Source organism: Perognathus longimembris, chromosome 16, assembly GCF_023159225.1.
Source record: "Perognathus longimembris pacificus isolate PPM17 chromosome 16, ASM2315922v1, whole genome shotgun sequence".
Classification (NCBI taxonomy): domain Eukaryota; kingdom Metazoa; phylum Chordata; class Mammalia; order Rodentia; family Heteromyidae; genus Perognathus; species Perognathus longimembris.
Window position 1 is genome coordinate 15,662,378 of NC_063176.1, and position 15,381 is coordinate 15,677,758.

The following is a 15,381-nucleotide window of genomic DNA, read 5'->3' on the forward strand; positions in this document are numbered from 1 at the left end:
CTTAGATGGGGGGAGGGGCTTGAACTCAGGGGCTCATGCTCTTGCTTAGCTTTTTAACTCAAGGTTGGCACTCTACCACTTGAGCCATGACTCCATTTTCCACTGCTTTGCTAGTTAATTGGAGAAAAGGATCTCTTGGATTTGTCTGTCTGGGCTGACTTTGAACTGTGATCCTCAGATCTCATCATCCTGAGTAGCTAGGATTACAAGTATGAGTCACTGCTGCCTGGCTTAAAGATTTTTCTCTCTCTTCCTCTCTTTGTACGTGCATGCGTGCGTGCATGGGTGTGTGTGTGTGTGTGTGTGTGTGTGTGTGTGTGTGTGCGCGCGCGTGCTGGTCCTGGTGATTGAACTCAGGGCATGGGTGCTATCTCTGAGCTTTTTTGCTCAAGGCTAGCACTCTATCACTTGAGCCACACTTCACCTCCATGAGGCAGTTTTTAGTATTGTACATAATATTAAACAATTTTGTAGATAAAATGTAACTATTTTCACTTCTTAAGTACAAGGCCCTGTATCCGGTTTGGCCCCTGGAGGCAGCATGGTAAACATAACACTGGAATGTTTGCTATGTTTAGCAATGAGGTCCAATCATTAATATGTATTCAGGGAATTCTACTGTAATGTCTTTCCCTTAAGGGAGTAATGAAGGGATAATATTTTTCCTTTGGTGTTTGCTAGACAATGATTAGTCCACCTGTGCAAAGTACACGTTAGTATGATTATGGTTCACATCCTTCCTTGTTCAGAAGTTTATTGAAAACCAAGCAGGCTGGGGGCGTGGCTTAGCCTAGGGCAAGGCCCTGGGTTCAGACTGCAGTACCACCAAAAAAGTATCTTTTTGTTTAATTTGTGTATGTTTGTGAGTGTGACAGAGTGCTGTTGCTGGTTCTACAACTTGAGCCATAGCTCCACTCCTGGCTTTTTTTTTCTTAGTAGTTTATGAGTCTTGTGGACTCTACCTGCCCTATCTGTCTTTGAACTGTAGTCCTCAGGTCTCAGCCTCCTGAGCAGCTAGAATTACAGACAAGAGTCACCAGTTCCAGGCTCAATAATTTTTTTTTGACGCACACTCATAGACGTGACTTGGGATTTGTGTATGTGGTGTGGTATGGTGTACGTGTGTGCATGCGTGTGCGTTTGTGTGTGTGTGTGAGTTTTACCAGAGATTTAATCCAACCTGGCATATGCAGGGCAATTAGACCCAGTAGAACAGAAGCAAAGGGCAAAGAGAAAACACAATACAAGCAGTCCAAGACACAAGCAAAAGTCAACCCAACTCAAAGATATGGCGTGGCCCGCTGCATTTCTGGCCACCACGTCCACTATCTCTCATTTGCTTCTTAAGTCACTTCACTCTGCTGAAAACAGATAAGAGTTGGGTGACCGAAAAATCAGAGATGGAGCCAGAAATAGGAATGACTGCAGTTTCTAGAGCTACATGATTGAGCTAATGCTTCGAGAAAAACATTTCCTTCTACCACACTCGCCAGAAATGGAGCTATGGCTCAAATGGTAGAGTGCTAGCTTGAGCCAAAGAAACTCAGGAACAGCACATGGGCCCTGAGTTCAAGTCCCAGGATCAACACACACACACACACACACACACACACACACACACACACACAAAAAAATTTTTTTGATGGTACTGCAGTCTAAACCCAGGGCCATGCTTTAACATCTAGAGGAGTCTAGATGTTAACATGGATTACAATTTTGAAAGAAGAATAACAGAGTCCAAAATTAAAGGTGACCCATTTGGAAATTCTTTAACCAAGGAAGAGTCTTTGAGCAAAGATTCCTGCTAGCTACACCTGTCACTCAATTACTGATAAGTCCTAACTGTGCTCCGAACTGAGAATTCCCTGAGCTCCAATCCCAAATATCCATACACGTCAGCAGATCTAAAACAGAGTTCACACTCAAACCTGTTCTTCTTCATTTGACTATCGTAATGATTGGCACTGACTCCCTCTCAGATCCTTAACACAAACTCCAGGAACCAACCTTCTCTTCTTGTAGTCTATAATTTGTCTCTTTCAATCCATCCTCATTACCACAAGGGAGTCGCCCAGGTGATGAGTCTGTCTCTGAACCAACCCCAGTTCGTTTTCCCAGGCTAAGCACAGCATCCTCCTTGGATTTTCTTTCCATTCCATCTTCCAGGTAAAATGAAAATCCCAGTATTTTATACAAGACCTTTCCTTTAGGATCTATCACTTGCTATTGCTCCAGCGTAAATTATTTCACTTCCTACAACCTTTCATTTGTGTGTGTGTGCACAGGCATGCATGTGTGTTGTGTGTGTGTGTGTGTGTGTGTGTGTGTGTGTGTGTGTGTGTGTGTGTTGAGGATACTAGAGCTTAAACTCAGGGGCTAGGCTCTGTCTCTTTACCTACAAGGCTGGTACTCTATCATTTGACTCACAGCCTACTTCTAACTTTTTGGTCGTTATTTGGAAGAAAGATTTTCACAGGTTTGTTTACCCAGGCTAGCTTTGAACCTTGATTCTCAGACTTCAGTCTCCTAAGGAGCTAGGGATGAACCACTCACTAGTCTTTGAATATATATATTTTTATGTATATATATATACATACATACATATATATTGATAAATCATGAGTATATTTTTGTAAAAATGTGTGAATTGATTAACATTGATTATTTCAAGTACTGGCACAGAATTGGGAACTTAGACATCAATAGATAACTCAAAAATCCATACCATTGGAGAGATACACTCCTGTGAAAGAAAATAAGCATATAAACAAAACAATATATAACCCGTCAGAAGGTTATTAATGCTAGTCAAGAAAAATGAGATGAGGCGAATCCAGAACAGCAGCAGTTTTAACTTGGGAGGTCAGTTCCACTTCACCACTTGGCAGGCACTGGTGGCTCATGCTTGTAACCCTAGCTACTGAGAGCCCAAGTTCTAAGGGTCACCTTTCAAATGCAGCCCAAGCAGAAATGTCCATAGACTTTTTTTGTTCCTTTGGGGGGCAGGGGGAACCCCTGTGGCTTAAATTCAGGGCCTGGGAACTCTCCTTGAGCTTTCATGTTCAAAGCTAGTGCTCTCTACTGTTTGAGCCACAGCTCGACTTTTGGCTTTTTTTGGTGGTTAATTAAAGATGAAAGTTCCACAGACTTTCTCCCCAGACTGGCTTTGAACTTCAGCCTCCTGAGTAGCTAGGATCATAAGTGACTCAAGTACCAGGTCCATGAGACTTGTGTCCAACTAACCAGAAAAAACCCAGGAATGGAGTTGTGACTCAAGTGGTAGAGCACTAACTGGCCTTGAGGGAAAAAGTCAAGAGAAAGAGGCCCTGACTTCAATCCACAGTATGGGTACACACACACACACACACACACACACACACACACACACGGAAGTTACAATTTGAACACCTGGAATAACCGAAGGACTAAAGGGATAAATGCATAGAAGAGTCTGTGTATATATTTATGATACATGTTTTCTGGCTGGCCCTCACAATCAAACTGACATGAGACACATGAACTGGCAAGAAGGCACACATGCATTACAAAACTTTCTTGTCCATGAAAAAGTACAAAATAATGGAGGAGTTACCAGAGCATAACGCTTCTTAAACCTTTTAGAAAAAAAAAAAAAGAAAAGAAATGTCAAGCCCAAGGGGTGTGGACGAAGGGGAGTAAATGATAGAGAAGCCATAGGAGACTCGGGGAAGGCATTACAGTCTCGTCCTTACTTTTGCCTGAGGCTAGCCTGCTTCTTTGAGAGTTAGAGGGATTACGGGGGGGGGGGGGGGGGGGGATGTCACTTCTATTCTCCACACCAGTTACTTCCAAGTCCAAGTTTATCTAACATTGATTTTTCTGGAATAAGTGTGACTAAGGACAGCTCAGGTCTTTTGAGCTGTGCTCAAAGGACAAAGCTGGGCATGAGGTCGCCCTCTGTGGGAAGCGATTGTCCCATGCACTGCCTATTACCACTCCCACGCTGTTCCTGCTCGCCTACTCAGTCGCATGCGATCACAGCCATAGGGGAGTCAGAAGATTGATTTTAGGTCCTGTGTGTCAGTAGTCTCTTCAATCCTTTTGCTTTCCAACGGTTTCTCCCAGTCTTTAAATCATTTCTTTAAAAACAATTCAGATGGGGTCTTACAGGGTTGCCCCAATTGGTCACCGACCCCTGGACTCACATGGTCCTACTGCCTTGGCCCCCCCAAGTACTGAGATGACAAGGACACATGTACAATCATAATCAGTCAATAAAAAGAATTATTACTATTTCTTATGTGGGGCCTGAGGCTTGAACTCAGGCCTGGGCACTGTCCCTGCTCTTTTATGTTCAAGGCTGCAACTCGACCACTTGAGTTGCAGCTCTATTTCTGGCTTTTTGGTGGTTACTTGGAGAGAAGAGTCCCACAGATGTTCCTTCCAGGGCTGGTTTCAGACTATCCTTTTCAGATCTCATCTTCCTGAGTGGCTAGAATTATAGGTATGAGCCACCAGTTCCCAGCAATAACTATTATTCTTAATAATGTACGTTGTAATTATTCCTAAAACTGTTTTTGTAGATCAATTGGTTATTTGGCTTAGAATAAACGGTGATGCTTGTATCAAAACTTCTTTCAAAGCCAGGTACCAGTAGCTGATACCTAGGAGGCTAAGATCTAAAGATCTTGGTTCCCAGCTAGCCTTGGAATCAGAAACTTCTTTCAAACATGTTAGTGATTATAGGAGCTGCAGACGCAGGTTGAGGGTAGTAGAGAACTGTATAACAAGTTCAAGACCTTGGTTCTATCTCTAGTATTGAAAGCAAGAAATAAACCATTGATCTGTTCATGAGAAAGTTCATGATTTGGCTCTGGTCTGCATCTACTCCGCCCAGTACTGCTTATTTACAAACAACTGTACCATGCAGTACTGTGTCCACAAATCTGTGGGTTCCTCATCTTCACGTTCATCCTGCCATCTTGATAGTATCAGGGAAAACGCCTGCACCTTCACTGAACACTCAACTTTTCTGTTGTGGTCATTATTCCCCCAAACAACTCAGTATAACAACATTTTGCATAGCATATACATTATATTATGAATTATATTTAATCTGGAGATGCTATGTGTACATTCCATGCAAATACTATACCTTTTCATATACATAGGGCTGAAGCTGCCTCTGATTGGGATTTTCTTGACTAGTCCGGGAAGCAACCTCCAGCAGGTGCCTGTGGAAACCAACCAGACACCTGTTCCTTCCCTTTCCCTAAGAGATTCGGGCAGCTTGGAACATCAGCAAGCATTCCTTCTTACCAAATGTCAGTCCTTCCCATTACTTTAGAACTTAGGCCACTTGCTTTGATTTCAGTGTAAAACTAATTCCTGGTGGAGCAGGAAACTTTCAGAGAGTTTGATGATTGGCACAGCCTTATAAAGGAGACAGGTAGGGGGATACAGTGGCCTTTCTTAGTTATGAGAAAATTATAGCATTTAAGCAGACCCCAGGAATCTGACTGGTATTTATTAATTGTACTGACCGTTTTCCTTTTTTCTTTTGACCCCTGTGTATAGTTATGATACCAGACTAGATTTAAGCAGCTTGAAGTAATATTAAGTGATACCTTGCTTTTATGTAATACTGTGATGGAATAAGGCCTTATTCTTTACTATTGTTATTATTATTGTTATTAGTGCCAACATTGACACTTGAACTCAGGACCAGAGCCCCCTCCCGTAGCTTTTTCTTGTAAAGAAGGCATCCTACTACTTGAGTGATAGCTCTTGGATTTTGCTGGTTAACTGGAAATAAGAGTCTCACAGACTTTTCTGCCCTAACTGGCTTTGAACTGAGATCCTCATATGTCAGCCTCCTGGGTAGCTAGGATTACAAGCGTGAGCCATCAGCACCTGGTCATTTATTCTTTAAGACAAAATAGACTCATCTCTTGCCTCCCTGGATCCTTTGGCATGTGAGTGACCCTAGTGTTCTCTTATCCATCTTCTTATGTTATTAGATTGCTCATGTAGGAAAGGCTAGCATTAGAAAGCAGAATGTTCCAGAAACAAGCTCTAAGCTCTGATCTCTGGTGGGCCTTTGCAGTGAAACCTAACCCCGTCTTTGCTTTGCTTTTGCTGCTTCCTTTTCAACCCTGGGTCATCTTCCGGCTTGTACTTTTCTTTCTTTCTTTTTTCATTAGAAAGCAGATTGAAAGGAAGACAGACACTGCCCGCTTCAGGGGGCAGGAAGCTTACACAGAGCGAGACCATTTGCTAGAACTGGGTTTGGATCCTGCAGTTTCCAAAATAAAGTGGCTGTTACACGGCTGGAGGCGCTCTGCTCGGGATATCACTGCTCAGAGAGCCAGCTATAAAAAGATTGCCATGACGTGAATTTCCTCTTCTCCCAGCCCCCGTCAGGAGCGTCTGCAAACCATCCCCAAGCTGATTGGAGGCCTTAGTGTGTGGCGTCAGTTTGAATCCCAGGGGGCGAGGATGCTTGGGGGAGGGGGGGTGGGGAGCTAGGGGTGAAGGAGAAAGAAGCCCAAGGAGACTAATTAGCCCAAGTCATTAGTTCCTGGACGCTTCTTCCAGACCAGCTTATCTGGAAACTTCCCCTTTCTCGAGATGCACTTCCTGTAGGCCCCTCAGGCGGCCACCCTGGACTGACATTCGACTGCGGAGCAGGCATGGATCCCAGCTGAAATCTTGCTTGGAAACCCTCCCAGGGCAGCCATCTGCGCTGCCCTCCCTTGCAGCAGCACAATTCACGTCATCCCCGGGTGAGCTGGCAGGTTTGCGTTCTTCATGTTTTGTGTGGTGCTGGATGGAAGCCAAGGCCTTGTGCCCACTGAGCAATGCGCTAACCCCTGAGCCAGGCCTCCGACCAGTTCTCCTGTTATATGGAAAGTCCTGATTGATCTATGCTTTAACAAATGGGGTGTGTGTGTGTGTGTGTGTGTGTGTGTGTGTGTGTGTGTGTGTGTGTGCTTTCGCGCCAGTGGAGGGACTTGAACTCCGGACCTGGGCACTGTCCTTCAGCTTTTCACTCAAGGTTGATGCTCTATCATTTGAGCTACACTTCCACTCCCAGCTTTTGGGTGCTTAATTGGAAACTGGCTTTAAATCATGATCCTTAGATCTCAGTCCCTTGAGTAGCCAGAATTATAGGCATGAGCCACTGGCACCAGGCAACAAATATATTCTTTACAGAGGCTCTGGGTTCCAGTCCCAGTACTACAAACACGTTATTTAAAACACCTGGTGTGAATGAAAAGCAGGAGCTGGAGGTGGTAGAGTTTGGTTAGCGGTGTCAGTCCCTGAGTTTGAGCCCAACACTGCAAGGGGTGTGTTGAAGTAGTAGGTTTTTTTTTATTTTTAACAACTTCCTAGTGATTCACAGTGATTTACATCCTACACTTGGAGTACCAAGACTTCAATCCCTCGTATGCTTGGATTTTTTGAAGAGGTTGGAGGAGATAGTAGTATCTGACTGAGCACCTAATTTATTCAGAGCACCTAAGAATATATCAGGCTGTACTTAACTTTGATTGGTTGTCTAGGTGATCAGCTAAAGAGTTGCTAGCTGTTGTCTGGTCTGTCGAGTCACAGATTATTATTCTCTTTCAATCATAATAGACATACTGAGCGAAGCCAGAAGTCTTTTTGGAATTTTGGGATCAGCTGTCTAGATCATGCTTCAACTTGAGATTCTTTATCACCCTGTGCTTTGACCATTTCAGCTTCCATTACAAATAAGGCATGCTAGGAAAATAGCTGGCTTCTCTCTCCTGCCACTTGGAATTAAGGATAGCAAGGCCTAGGAATCCATTCCATTGTTGGAAATGAAGTGAAGTAAGGAAGATGTTTTGTGTTCTGGAGAATGCCCCTCTTTGACCCCGGTACTTCCTGTGCTGACAGTTATCGGAAAGCTGCCTCTAACCCCAAGAAACGGGCCAAGAAGGAGAAAAATGAGTAGCTACTCTGTCCCAGGTTAAGGAGACAAATAGACACAGGAGCATAAAGAGTAAAGAAAAGAAGCCAGTGGCCAGGAGGCGAAAGAACAACCAGATTAATAAAATGAATAAAAACAACCCCTATTTGAAAATAGGTTCTTTGCCCTCCATGAGTAGGAGTTCTTCTACAGCTGCAGCTTGCGTCTTTCTTCACTGGAGAAGTGGACTGCGTACGGATCAGTGTGCTGTAAATTGTGTTTCTACAGTGAGCAAGCTGAAGCTCTGTCACTAAATCGTGGAAGGTCACAGGAGTGACTGGACATAGAGATGGCCACCAGAAGCCACTCGTGCATCCTAGATGGACAGAACTGCTTCTCTTGGAACTTAGCTTCAAAAGAGCATGCCTTTCTATTATGAGGTATCATTAGAGAAGTGTTTGTGTGTTTTACCCCTTAAATCTAGGGTTGTGCTGGGTGCCTGTGGCTCACAGTTGGAAACCGAACTCAGGGTGCTGAGAGTTGAGGATTGCAGTTCAAAACCAGCACAGACATTCTAATCTCCACTTCACCAGCAAAAAGCTGGAAGTGGAGCTGTGGTTCAAGGGGTAGAGCACCAGCCTTGAATGAAAAAGCTATGGAACAGTGCCCAGGACCTGAGTTCAAACCTTAGTACCAACACACACACACACACATACACACACACACACACACACACACACTCGAGGATTGAGGTATGTATCTCAGTAGCAGAATGTGTGCTTATCATGCTAAAGACCCTGAGTTCTCTCTCCAGCATCAAATCATCATCACCATCATCATCATCTTAGAAACCTATAGCATGACCACAGACCTGGCCAAACTCATGCCAACAGTGAGAGTTCATCCAACGGGAAACAGCTCTGAGTCAGTGAGCAGGTGTGTACTAAGTACCAGCCTAAGCTATCCCATGTTTACACTTTTGGGGGCATTTACAAAGTTATGGATGATTTCAGAGACACTCAATCCAATTCCCAGCACGGGCCTGCCACCCTGTGGCCACGCCCCTTTTTCCAGCACAGAGTAACCCTCCTTCCAACTGCCCATCCCTTTCCACTTGTCCTGCAGAGTTCACCTAAACCACTAGGAGACTCCAAGTCCGGCCTGCCTCTGGGTCGGCATATGTCTCTATGTTGCTTGTGGTCTTTGGACAAGAGTTGTGATGTGAAATGAAACCTGGTCACCCACGACTCTACTTACTGAAGGAAGCGCAGACCCATCCAGTAGAGTCTCCTCCTGGAGTTTTCGCAACCATCCTGAGGGATGATTCAAGGACACTCCTATTCTAACCTTTGAGTGAAGAAATGCAGCTCTATTAAGCAACTTTTGGACGGGCTCACAGCTGCTGAGCATGAACACTGGCGTCACTCTGTCCTGTCTCCAAGTTCATGTGTGTCCTGTGAGTTTTCTACTTTGGCTTCTATTCAAGACCTGTGGTGACCTAGATTCTCTGATAAGGTTTGCTGACTCTTAATATCATCATTTGAAATTTGCATTGATAAGAATCCTATGTCTACTTTTTCCCCTCTGGTTTTTGGTGAGATGAGGGTTTGCTAGGCAGGTGTTGTATTCCTTGAGTAACACCCTTATCCCCTTTTGCTTTAGTTAGTTATGTCAGATAAAAATCTCAAATTTTTTCCCAGGACAACTTAAGACCATGATCTTTCTACCCATGCTTCCCATGTAGATGGAATTAAAACTGTGTTACTACCTGGCTGGCTTGTTGATACCCACTAAAAGAGACAAAACTTAAGATAAACACAAGGGGTGTGTGTGTGTGTGTATGTCCTGGCCTGGGACTTGAACTCAGGGACTGAGCACAGTCCCTGAGTTTTGTTTCATTTTGTTTATTTTGCTCAAGACTTGTGCTCTGCCACTTGAATCACGGCTCCACTTCGGGCTTTTTTGTGTGCTTAACTGGATGTAAGAGTCTCTCCAAATTAGCTTGGAATTGCGATCCTCCGATCTCCGCCTCCTGAGTAGCTAGGATTATGGGATTGAGCCACTGTACCAGACCCAAACATAAAATTTTGACAAAACAAATAGAAACAGAGCCCAGGTGTGGTGACGTATTTCTATAATCCCAGCTACTCAGGAGGTAGAAATAGGATTGCCACTTGAGGCCAGCCTGGACTAAAAGCAAAGCCCTTTCTCAAAGCCCGGCTACTTACAGTAGTAAATGCCTGTAATTCTATGTAAGAGGGAGCAAAGGAGGATTGTGTCTAGGACTGCTTGGTAAAATCACAAGGCCTTATGTGAAAAACAATTAAAATTGAAAAGGACTGGGGACATAAGTCTGAGGCCCTGCGTTCAGTCCCTAGTCCTGCTCCACCAGAAAAGGGCATGTCAGAGAAATGTTCTTCAAAGTCATGCTTACACCTTCCCTAGGTCGTCTCTGGGCCTGGCTCAAACTCTGATTCCCAGGCCTGAGGATGTGTATGGTTGTTGACAGCAGAGCAGTTTCAGTCTACATGTCACAACAACCCATTCAGTCAGGGGCTTCATGTCCCTCATAACACAGACTAGGGAGCCTGCACCCCTGAGTTTGACTATTGTGATCATGTCAGGCCTTCCCTCTGCAGATTGACAATGGTGGCTGCTACCGCCTAGACTGTGTGAGGACCCATGACTTAGCAGTGTCGTTACTGTGGTTGACAAACCACCAAGAATATCCACCCAGGTATCAAATGCTCTTCTTGGCTATAGATTGTCATCTCAAGTTTAAGTGTGGTCAAACATATTCCCTTATATATGGGGGGGGGGTACTTGTGGGGGTGTGTGCGTGTGTGTGTAATGAATCCCGGGCCATCGCCTAGCACCTGCCATGAAGATGAGAGATGACAGATAATGCTGAGAAGTTGACAAGGGCTTTGCATGCAGGGCCTCACATGTCGTCCTAGGATTTTGACCTTGACTCTCAGTGATGAAAAGTATTTCACAGAGTTACAAACTGGCCATGTCATCAGAATTGTATCTGCTCCATGCTAGTGGCACAAAGTGATACCAGAGCTGAAACCTGTTCAGGCTGTTGCAACAGTTCTTGAGAAAAGGCTCAGGGAACAGAGTGAGAATCCCACGGTTCAGGTGTAGGAAGTAATAGATGACACTGCCCAGAAAGGGAATATGCAAGGGTGTAACTTACTGTTTTCACTGTGGTGTAATCGAATCCCAGGAGGGTAGGAAGGTAATGTGCCAGCCCCAGACTGCTTACCCTTCTTTTCTACATGGGACTTTGTAAAGTCTACACTGAGATAACTGCTATGTCATCCAAATCCTGGTTCTTGGCAGGTCCCTGATAGGTGGTTGGTAGTGACAGGTGATAAAGAAGGAGAGTAAATCAGTCCTCCTGTGGTCCACAGACCTATGAGATCTGGCCACTGCTTTTCTCTCCAGCTTCCTGCATCATTTTCTACTGTCATCGTTGTTCTTTAAGCACTAGCCTTCATTCAAGCTTTTAGAGATGCCAAGTTTTATTTACTTATCTTAATTTTTTGAGTTTTCTTATTTTGGTGCCAGTTCTGGGCTTGCGCTAAGGGCCTGGGCACTGTCCCTGAGCTGCTTTTGCTTGAGGCTAGTGCTCAAGGCTAGTACTACCACTTGAGCCACAGCTCTACTTCTGGATTTTTGCTGGTTATTTGGAGAAAAGAGTCTCATGGACTTTCCTGCCTGGGCTGGCTTCAAACCGCAACCCTCCGACCTCAGCCTCCTGAGTAGCTAGGATTGTAGGCATGAACCACCAATGCCAGGCTACCCTGCTACTGTTTGTTGTTGTTGTCATTGTGTTGGTTTGCTTATTTGCTTTATTTATTTATGTTTTTGGTCATGGGACTTAGTCTCAGGTTCTGAGCACTTTCCATGAGCATTTTTTGCTCAAGTCTAGTATTCAACCACTTTAAGCCACAGCTCCACTTCTGACTTTCTGGTGGTTAATTGGAGATGAATCATATGGACTTTCTGCCCGGGCTGGAATTGTGATCCTCAGATCTCAGCCTCTTGAACAGCTAGGATTACAGGCATGAGCCACCAGCACTGATTTTATGATGAAAGTTTTATAAGAGAAGGGCCACACACATTGGTTCAATGGCTATGGCTGCCTTAGTGCTCCCACCAAGACCAAATGGCCTGTGAAGTCCAACATAATCATTGTTTGGTCCTCTGCAGAAAATTTTCCAACCTTTGCTCTAGTCCTCTGAATTTTCTGGGGCTGCTGAATTAAAACTTTACCATCAACAAAGTTACAATAATAAAAAATGGTTTGGTACTAAATTAAAAGCAAACATTCAGACCATTGGGCTAAAGAGAAAGGGAGCCCTAAATAAACCTTCACATATTGTTCAATGATTTTCAAAAGGCTATCAAGGCCATTTTATGGGAAGGGGAAGGCTTTTTTTTTTTTTCAACAAATAGTGCTGGGGAAACTGTAAAGCCACACAAAAAACAATAAAGTTAGATCCCTACCTCACATCATATGTAAAAATTATTCAAGACCTAAATATAAGGATTAAAAATATAAAAATCTTAGAGAAAGCATAAACAAAAAGTTTATGACATTAAATTTGGCAATTTGTTCTTGAATATGTTATCAGAGGACAGGGAAAACTAAAAAATCATTTGTAATCAAAATTTTAAAGTTCTATTCATCAAAAATAATTCCAGCTGGGAATGTGGCTTAGTGGTTCGATTCCTCAGCATCATGTAAACAGAAAAGGCTGGAAGTGGTGCTGTGGCTCAAGTTGGCAGAGTGCTAGCCTTGAGCAAAAAGGAAGCCAGGGACAGTGCTCAGGCCCTGTGTTCAAGCCCCAGGACTGGCAAAAAATAAAATAAAAATATAATTCCAAGAGAATTCAAAGATAACCTGCAAAAAGTATTGGCAGAATTACCAAGAAAACTAATGACAGCAGATGCTGGCAGTGATGTGGCCAATAGAGAACACTACTACACTGTTGGTGGGAATGTAAACTTGTTCAACCACTCTGGAAAGCGGTGTGGATGTTCCTCAAAAGAGTAAATATAGAGCTCCCCTATGACCCAGCAATCTTACTTCTGGGGATTTACCCAAAGGATTATAAATAAGGCCAAACTAAAGCTACCAGCACAGCCATGTTTATTGCCGCACAATTTACCTTAGCTAAAATATGGAACCAATCCAGATGCCCCTCAATAGATGAATGGATCAAGAAAATGTGGTATCTATACATACTGGAATTCTATGCTTCTATCAGAAAGGATGACATAGCCCCATTTATAAGGAATTGGAAAGACTTGGGAAACATCATAAGTGAAGTGAGCCAGACCCGAAGAAACATAGACTCTATGGTTTCCCTCATTGGTAATAACTAGTATGTACGTAGAACCGTCCTAGCAGAGGATCACAATAGCTCAATACAAGATGATGCTAAGCAAAATGAACTCCAAGTTATGGAAACAAGTGGTTTTTCATTGTTGTTATTTTTTAATGTACTATGCGAAATTATTTCACTTTCTTCCCTTTTTCTTCCCTAGCCCCTGTTGTCACTATATTTGATTCTGGTACCCTGCATATTGTTATATACATTTATCTGAATTAGGGAAGGGAAGGGGAACATCAAAATGGTGAGGCAAAGGACAAAGAGTGAACTAATGCAGCAGCAATATAAGACAATATGTCGTAAACTAACTGTACAACTGGTGAGGAGGATTGGGGAGGAGAGAAGGTGGGAGAAAAGTGAGGGAGGAGGTAACAAGTTTGACAAGAAATGTATTCACTACCTTACGTATGTAATTGTGACCCCTCTGTACATCACCTTGACAATAATATTAAATTTAAAGAAGAAAAAAATTATTGGCAGAATGTATAAGCAAATTAAATCTTTGGTTAGAAATAAATATCCAGAATGTATATATATATATATATATATATATATATATATATATATATATATATATATAAAAACTCCAATGGCATCTCGAGGATAATCCTAGCAGAAGATCACAGTAGCTCAATAGCTATGTACATATGAGCACAGAAGATGATGGTAAGCAAAATGAATTCCACGTTATGGAAGTAAGTGCTTTATCATTGTTGTTATTTTCAACATAACATGTGAAATTATGTCTTTTTCTTTTGTCTTCCCCATGGGTTACCTCGATGTCACTGTAACTGATTTTTGGTACCCTGGGTATTGTATCGGAATTAGGGAAGGGAAAGGGAACATCAAAATGGAGAGATAAATGATAAAAGGCGAACCAGTGCAACAGTGATACTTACAAGACTATATGCTGTAAACCAACTGTACAATTTGGCAGGGAGGGGGGCTAGGAAGGGAGAAGGTGGGAGGAAAATGAGGGACGAGGTAACAAGTTTGTTAAGAAATGTACTCACTGCCTTACATGTGAAATTGTAACCGCTCTGCATCACTTTGACAATAAATAGTTTTTTAAATTTCCTATGGTTCAATAACAAAACCCAATCCAGTTTTTAAAAAATAAGCAAAGAGAGGGCTGGGATGTAGCTCAGTAGCAAAGTGCTTGCCTAGCAAGTGCAATGTCCGGGCTTCAATCTCCAGTACTGAAAGTGAAAAGACAAAAAAAAAAAAAAAAAAATAGGCAAATCGAGAGGTGCTGGTGACTCATGCCTGCAACTCTAGCCACTTGGGAAGGGGAAAATGGGAAGGTTATGGTTCAAGCCAGTTTGGATAGGAAAGTTTGTAAGACTTTTTTCTAATTTCATAGTTGGCTGGGAATATGGCCTAGTGGTGGAGTACTCGCCTCGTATACATGAAGCCCTGGGTTCGATTCCTCAGCACCACATCTATAGCAAAAGCCAGAAGTGGCGCTGTGGCTCAAGTGGAAGAGTGCTAGCCTTGAGCAAAAAGAAGCCAGGGACAGTACTCAGGCTCTGAGTTCAAGCCCCAGGATAGGCAAAAAAAACCACCAAAAAACAAAAAGCCAACCTAATTTCATAGTTGGCCATAGTGACACACTCCTCCTGTCATCTAAGCTATGTGGATGACTGAGACTGGAAGGATCCCAGTACCAGGCCAACTCCGGCAGAATAGGCCAGGAGACTCCATTTTCATAGAGGGAAGTCACACATGGTGGTGTTCACCCTCGGATTCCAGCAATGAGTAAAAGTAGGCAGAATGTGACTTAGGCACACCTGGGGAAGGAAATGAGACTCCATCTAAAAAATAGAGCACTGGTGGTTCACACCTGTAATCCTAGCTACTCACTCAGGAGCCTGAGATCTGAGGATCATGGTTCAAAGTCAGCCCAAGCAGTAAAGTCTATGAGACTCTTATCTCCAGTTAACTACCAGAAAACCAAAAGTGGCACTGTGGCTCAAAATGGTAGAGTGCTAGCCTTGAGAGAAAAAGCTTAGGGATTGCACCCAAGGCCTTGAGCCCAATGTCCCACAACTGACAAAATAA

At 43.4% G+C, this 15,381-nt stretch overlaps 1 protein-coding gene across 1 annotated transcript in view; it reads left to right on the forward strand.

Annotated features, from left to right (window-relative positions):
- Positions 1-6,746: 6,746 nt before the first annotated feature.
- Abcg2 (ATP binding cassette subfamily G member 2 (Junior blood group)) overlaps positions 6,747-15,381 on the forward strand; it is a 103,754-nt gene continuing 95,119 nt past the window's right edge. Inside the window, exon 1 of the mRNA XM_048364661.1 lies at positions 6,747-6,764. The gene's annotated coding sequence lies outside the window, so the exon portion shown is untranslated. The remainder of the gene's footprint in view (positions 6,765-15,381) is intronic.